The sequence below is a fragment of the Macrobrachium nipponense genome, chromosome 36, assembly GCF_015104395.2.
Source record: "Macrobrachium nipponense isolate FS-2020 chromosome 36, ASM1510439v2, whole genome shotgun sequence".
NCBI classification, from domain to species: domain Eukaryota; kingdom Metazoa; phylum Arthropoda; class Malacostraca; order Decapoda; family Palaemonidae; genus Macrobrachium; species Macrobrachium nipponense.
This window is the reverse complement of record NC_087220.1, coordinates 10,843,093-10,851,365: the sequence shown is the minus strand read 5'-3', so window position 1 is coordinate 10,851,365 and position 8,273 is coordinate 10,843,093.

Here is an 8,273-nt window from a genome sequence, read left to right as displayed (position 1 = left end):
AGTGATCGTCAGAGAGAAACTAGAGACGAAGGAACCGACGAAGCATCAATCAAGAAGAAAAGTTGCTCGAGAGTTTGGTTGGATATTGGTCTAATCGTCTTCAGGAGTGGACGACCGAGTTGTCTCTACGTTGAGCAGACTTCGGAGAAGAAAAGGGGAGAGTTCCTGTCTTACAAGTAGACTAGTTCCTGCAATACGGAGTCAAGAGGACGTCTGCAATTGCCGCTCTACTCTTATGAAGCCAGTGCGTCGAATCGCCAAATCGAGTAGCAAGTATTTTAATTGCCGCACTGTTCCCCCAGTTCATGCAGTGTAAGATTCTATCTTTTTTATGTAAATAGGAGATACCATTCTACATTTACCTTTGTTAGTAAGCTTGTAAATAAACCTTTGTTGTTTTAGTGTTTCTTTCTATATTCATATCCCCAGTTTCAACTGTTTGTGTTGATAATTTTTTTATTAGTATTTCATATCGAACCTGAAGCGGACCTCCCTCAGAGGCCGTAACATTGTGTCGACCCTTTCCAGGATATTTCGACAACGTAACATTGTCTCTGAGATCCCAGATCCGTAACATTTGTGGCGACCTTGCCTAGGCTATCAACACTTTAACAGTTCGAAACAGGGAGGATATAGAAAGAATCAGAATGAGTGAGATGGTGAAAGAGTTTATTGTGTCGGGTAAGCTACTAGGTCTAGAGGGGAATGATCTCCGTGAGTATGTTGAGAAGAAAGAAAGAGAAAAGTATGAGAGAGATAAAAGAGCGGCTGAGAGAGAAGCAATGAAAATGCAACAAGAGAGAGAAGTAATGAAAATGCAGCAAGAGAGAGAAGCAATGAAGATGCAGCAAGAGAGAGAAGCAATGAAAATGCAGCAAGAGAGAGAGGCAATGAAAATGCAGCAAGAGAGAGAAGCAATGAGAATGCAGCAGGAGAGAGAGATGTTGGTAATGCAGCAGGAAGAGAGAGAGAATGAACATATGCATGAGTTGGAAATTGCTCGATTAAGGGAAAGTACTCGTAACAGTCGGTCAGGCGAGAACGGAAACGAAGCTGATACATTAGGTATGAGTGCAGTGCTAAAAATTAGTACCAAAGTTTGGATGGCGGAATATGTTACGACATATTTCATGTGTTTTTGAGAAGTTAATGGAACGAGTAGGTTTCTCTTAACAGAAACGTGGACTTTATATTTTGCAGTCAGTTTTGAGTGGTAGGGCACTTACTGTGTATAGTTGCATGTCTAAGGAGGAATGTGATAATTATTGATATCGTGAAAGAAACCATTCTTAGCGCATATAGGTTAGTACCAATAGGCGTACCGTAAGAAATTTAGGAATTTGAGAAAGGACGAAAATATTACGTATGTAGAGTACGGTAAGAAGTTAGAAAGGCTGTTTTTTGATTGGTTAGCTTCTGCCAAGGTTGAGGATTTTGATAGTTTGAAGAACTTAGTGTTGTTAGAAAACTTCAAAGATAACGTGTCCCCTGAGATTAAACTTTATATAGAGGATAGGCGAGAAGTATCTTTTGCAGGAGCAACTAGGCTAGCTGACGAATATAGTCTAACTCATAATTTGACGTGTTAGTAAGAAACGAAATGATCCTTCGTCTGGTAGATTACAAATGCAGTGAAGGTTTCAGTCCTAGTAATAGCAATGCGAGTAGAAGTGACTATTCCTGTCATACATGCGGAAAACCTGGTCATACGTCTAAGGTTTGTAAAAGTAGAATGGCATATAGTGGCTCAGAATTAACTTGTTTCTGATGTAGTAATGGGAAAGGGCATTTAGCGAGGAATTGTGCAGTAGAAAGGAAGGACGGTAAAAAACCAGTATCACTAGTTAACCTTTCGTCAAGTAGGGATGATGTGATGAGAGAAACTAGGAATGTTTTTGGTGAATTTCTGTCGGAAGGCGTAGTTTCCTCTCTTGGAGGAGTAGATTCGAGAGAAGTAGTCTTGCTTCGAGACACAGGCGCTGCTGTCTCACTGATTCGAAGAGAGTGTGTGCCGAACAGGGCAGAAATCAATGTGGAAGAGAAAGTTATGTTAGGTGGATTCCTAACACTTGTTTGTTCTTGTCCTTTGTTGAAGTTGAATTCAGAAAGTCAGGTAGTGTCAGGAGAAGTAAAACTTGCAGTTGTGGACAGTTTGCCCGTTGAAGGCGTTGACATTATTGTCGGTAATGACTTAGCTTTATCCAAGAATGTAAATCCTGTTGTGAGGAATATTCCAGTGCCTGAAATGGTAGTAACTAGGTTGGGTTTAGATACAGACGTAGACTACGGTCATAATTTGTTCGTGGATTCGAACGAGTGTGAGTTCGTGGATTCGAACGAGTGTAAGTTCGTGGATTCGAACGAGTGTAAGTTCTTGGATTCGAATGTGAGTGAGTTCGTGGATTCGAACGAGTGTGATAGAGGTAGCGAGGTTGATCTTAGCATGAGCGTAGCTGAGAGACCGGACCCTATCGAGGTTGACAGTGATAGCCAAGGGGAAGGCGTAGCTGTCGAGAGTAACGTAGTAAATGTGCCAGTATCTAGTACTAGTTACGGTGATGAATTAGGCTCTAACGTTCTGGATAAGGATGAGCTAGTCAAGTTGCAGAGAGAGGATGAGACACTAACCCTAATTTTTGAATATGAGCTGGATGATGATCTCGATGATGTGTGTAAGGAAGCTTTTTGTTTAAAGGACGAAGTTTTGTGCCGTTATGTTCGACCGAAGTCAGGTAGTAAAGGGAAGTCACAGAACAATTAGTAGTTCCTAGGAAGCTTCGTGAACTAGTTTTGAAGTTAGCACATGATGAGCAAGGACATTTAGAAGTAAATAAAACTTTCAGGTCTATTAGTAGGACGTATTTTTGGCCTAAGATGAAAAATGGGATCCGCGAATTTACCGACAACAATTCACTCACAACAATTTACCGACAACAGTTCATCGACAACAGTTCATCGACATGCTCAATTTATCGACTGCACAATTCACCGACATTGTGATCAATTCACCGACAACAATTAAGCTAAGATAAAAAAATGAAATATCATTAACAAGACTGTACCAGCCACAAATAAAATAAAGGTTTGAATACTAAACTGGTAGTTATGAAATAACCGAGGCAATAAATCACCAAATAAGGTTTTAATACTAAATAGGTAGTTTAGAAACAGCCGATGCACTAAATTACCAAATTAGCTTGAGTATCAAAATAATAACAGTGTATTTTCTTACTTCAGTAAGAAATATAAATGGTCTAGTTAACAAAGATTTGCACTACATAGCCATCATGCCTCTCCATTTTATAGAATCCGAAAAAGGAAAGAAGCAGCTTGTTGTTCATGGCTATTTCTTTTATAAAGACAAGGAGCGTGAAGATAAGATATACTGGAAATGTGACAAATATCAAAAAATTAGGTGCAAAGCGCGAGTAACTATGTGTGATGGTGAAATTGTAGCAGAAGTGACTGAGCATAATCATATTTGTGATGCAGCCGAGAGTGAAGCACAAAATATCAAAACGAGCTTAAGAATTGCAGCGAAGCAGCTGCTTGTAGACTTCCGAAAACACAGACGATGAAAAGGACAATAAGAAGTATCAGATTTGAGAACAATTGCCTGCCACCACTTCCACAGTGCCAAAGTGAATTGACTTACTAACGAGTATACGAAAACGTTTCGAGGTGAACATTTTTTTATTTTCGACTCTGGACCAACTGAAAATCACATATTAATTTTTGCTACTTCACGTAACACTCATCTTCTAGCAAATAGTGATCATTGGTATGGGGACGGAACATTCAAAACCATTCCATTGTTCTTTTATCAGCTATATACATTCCATGGATTTCAAGAAAGTAGAGCAATTCCGCTTGTACTATATGCATTACATCCAGATAAGTCAGAAGCATCTTACAATACGCTACTAGAGAAGATTAAGACCAATACACATTTTTCGTCTCCTTCCCTGATAATTATTGATTTTGAACACGCAATGATAAAGGCATGCAAAAAAGAATTCCGAAGCGTGCTATTATAAGGATGTTTCTTCCATTTTTCTCAGTGTATCTTTCCTGCCATCCAGGGTAATGGACTGAAAAGAAGATATGAAGAGGATGCAGAATTTGCTCTAAATCTCCGTTATTTGCCCTCCATAGCATATGTGCCTGTTGATTCGGTAGTCAGTGCATTTGAATTCCTATGTGATGCTGATATCCTCCCGAGTGAAGCAGAAGCCGTAGTGGACTATTTTGAAGATATGTGGATAGGCCGTCCTAACAGAAGAAACCGTCGTAGACCTCCCAAGTTTGAGTTCGAGATGTGGAATATTTATGAATCTGCTTTACTATCCCTACCGAAGACAAATAATGCGGTAGAAGGCTGGCACCGAACTTTTGAAACACAAGTTGCTGGGCACCACCCTAATATATGGAAGTTTTTTGTCTTCTTGAAGAAGGAACAAAATTATAATGATGTAAAAGTTGACCAATTCTTAGCTGGTACTTCATCTCAACCATCAAGAAAGAAATACCGTGATTCTTCTGAACGAATAAAACGGATTGTTGAAAAATACTCTTCATATAGCGATGTCATTGATTATCTGCGGGCAATAGCCCATAATCTTGCTTTCTGATTTAAATAAAACAATTTTGTGGTTTTTTAATACATCTATTTATTTCTCAAATATTTTGTTTCTTGTTTAAAATATTTTGCCCTGACTGTACAGTTGCTTTATTTACTGTATATTCTAAAAAATGTGTTTAATAAATAAAAAAATCCACATCGTTTTCTAATATCCTAAATAAAGACTTGTAAGTAATTATTTTTCATATACAAAGGTAAAAGGTTAAAAGCCGAAACAACCAATAAGCAATGAACATTAAACTAAGGCTGCAGTCTGAATTTGTCACCAATTATAAGTCAATGAAAATATTTTTATTTCCACTTGGCCGATTGAATTTTGTTTAAGGACCTTTTTTTTTCTATCAATTGTTGTCGGTGAATTGTGCACTCGATAAACTGAGCATGTCGATGAACTGTTGTCGATGAACTGTTTTCGGTAAATTGTTGTCGGTGAATTGCTGTCGGTAAATTCGCCTAGACCCATGAAAAATGATGTATGTTTTATGAGATGTGTTTTAAGCTGTCTTGAATATCAAATTGCCGGGAAACCGATTCAAATAATCCCTAGAGTTCAGTTGTGTAATATTCCTTCAGTAGGCGAGTCTTTTGAGAATGTATTTATGAATATGTTTGGACCTTTGCCTAGAAGTAAGGGTAGAGATGATTGCATAACTACCTTTGATTATTATAAAAACAATCTAAGAGATGCTTGGCAACTAGCAGAGGAGAACGGAAGCGCTTGGCACTTAGCGAAAGAAAACCCGAACGGAAGTCAAGGGGAAACTGAAGAAAAACTTTATCTTTGGTCAAAAGAGAGAAGTTTGTGTGTAAGAGATAAAGCTATAGTACTAGTCTCGAGAGAAAGTCCATTTTTATCTTATACTAAGTATGAAGGTCTTTATTCAGTGTTAGAGGAGAGGGGAAGTATACATTATAGAATTACGAGGGGGGACCCAAAAGTAACCGGAATTGTGTCATATAATTTTATTCAGTTATTGTTACATGTTTACAGTCTTATCACCTTCAAAGTATTCTCCATTTGAAGCAATGCACTTATCCAGACGTGTTTTCCACTGTTGAAAGCAATTCTGGAACTCTTGTGAAGTTATGGCTTTTAATGACTCCGTCGTTTTCTTCTGAACCTCTTCAACGTCTACAAAACGTTTTCCTTTGAGGGCTTTCTTCATTCGGGGGAACAAAAAGAAGTCACAGGGAGCAAGATCGGGTGAATAGGGAGGGTGGGTAAGTGGGGTCATGCCATTCTTGGTCAGAAACTGTCTCACACTCAAGACGGTGTGCGCTGGTGCATTGTCGTGATGAAGCCACCACCCTCCACTTTGCCACAGGTCGGGGAGTTTCCTTCTCACGGAATCTCGCAAACGCTTCAGCACTGCCAAGTAAAGCGTCTGGTTAACAGTGTGACCTGCAGGAACGAATTCTTTGTGGACAATTCCTTTCACATCGAAGAAACAAATCAGTATTGTCTTGACACTGGACTTCAACTTCGACGAGATTCCGGGTGAGGACGGAAACGCCCCAGACCTGTGGCAAAAGTGGTGGAGGGTGGTGGCTTCATCACGGTAATGCACCACGCACACCGCCTTGATGTGAGACAGTTTCTGACCTCTCCCTTCCAAGTTTTTCAATGCCGAAAACAAACATTCACATACTCTGTCCATCCCCTTCAAACCTCTCTCTTACAACCAAACCCTCAGGCACATTCGGACCCCAGTCACTCTTCATGACACCGTTCCCCCTACCATGCATCCTACACATTGCATCAGCAATCACATTTTTACTCCCTGGCAAATATTCTAACCTAAAATCAAACTCAAATCTTCAATCGTCCTCGCGATTCTAGCATTCACATTCTCCTTCTTGATCATATACACAAATGGCCGATGGTCCGTCCGGATGATAAATTTTACCACATACAAAAACACTTTCAACGCTTTCACACAAAACCTTATTGCCGCAAGGTCCTTCTCGTTCCTCCCCATTCACCTCTTGCATCTGTGCTAAACACCCTCCCATACTAACCTCGCTCGCAATCAGTATACAGCTCAAGCTCACTCGCCTCCTAACTATAGTCTGGAAAAGCAAAGGTGACATCTCTAGCAGCCTCCTCTTTCAATCTCTCAAATGCTCCCACCATTCAATCATCCCACCTTAGGTTAGTACAAATTTTTCTTCCCTGTCCATTCCGTCAATAATAATAAAAAAATTATCAACACAAACAGTTGAAACTGGGGATATGAATATAGAAAGAAACACTAACACAACAAAGGTTTATTTACAAGCTTACTAACAAAGTTAAATGCAGAATGGTATCTCCTATTTACATAAAAAAGATAGAATCTTACACTGCATGAACTGGGGGAACAGTGCGGCAATTAAAATACTTGCTACTCGATTTGGCGATTCGACGCACTGGCTTCAATAAACGAGTAGAGCGGTCATTTGCAAGACGTCCCTCTTGACTCCGTATTGCAGGAAACCTAGGTCTACTTGTAAGACAGGAACTCCCCTTTTCTTCTCCGAAGTCTGCTCAACGTAGAGACAACTCGGTCGTCCACTCCTGAAGACGATTAGACCAATATCCAACCAAACTCTCGAGCAACTTTTCTTCTTGATTGATGCTTCGTCGGTTCCTTCGTCTCTAGTTTCTCTCTGACGATCACTGCTGCTGATCTCTCACTGATAATCTGATCGGTGGCTCTTACTAACTGGTGATCTCTCTCTTTTACAATCTCTTCCTTCTACGATCACTGCTCTCCAAAGTTCGTTCGTCGTATTTATACAGCACTCTGGGGGCGGAGCTTACGGTGAACGTCACCGACTCCAGGGATTTCTAGAACTTCTTAGATGAATCTAGACGAGGTATTGCATCAGAAATCACGGCGTTTCTTACGTAACGACGAGATCCACAACACTCCTGCCGATTCTAGAACCATCATGATAACAGGCACCTCCAACACATAGCGCCAACACCTCCTTGTTGCCGAACTTCTATAAAATGCGTTCTCCTTTCCTTTAACTTTCTTTGCTAGGAAGCAATTACCATCACACGCCCCCCCCCCAAGAGAAAAAAAATTAAATAAACTTATTTTATTTTTTCCTAAAGAGGAGCAAGAATTAAACAGAGGGGAAACAATTCTGCAAAAAGTTTTAATCTAGTCAAACACGCACACTCCCCCACTCACACACTCACTCGTGCGATAACAGAAAACGTCTATTAGGCTACTCATTCTGAGAAATCTCTAAAGGCTACTGCTATAACATTATCCTCCTCTCTTACTATTTCCGTTTTCTGAACTCTGATTGAAACTTATAAATACTAAAACACCTCTTGTGTTTTTCTCAAAACTAATCTCTCTCAGTAACAGTGTTAAACAGGCGGAGGCCACGGCACGGGGCGTTGTTTATAATTCTGAAGCAAATCTACATTTACTGACTTTGCTCTACTCTTACCCACATTACGAGGGGGGACCCAAAAGTAACCGGAATTGTGTCATAGAATTTTATTCAGTTATTGTTACATGTTTACAGTCTTATCACCTTCAAAGTATTCTCCATTTGAAGCAATGCACTTATCCAGACGTGTTTTCCATTGTTGAAAGCAATTCTGGAACTCTTGTGAAGTTATGGCTTT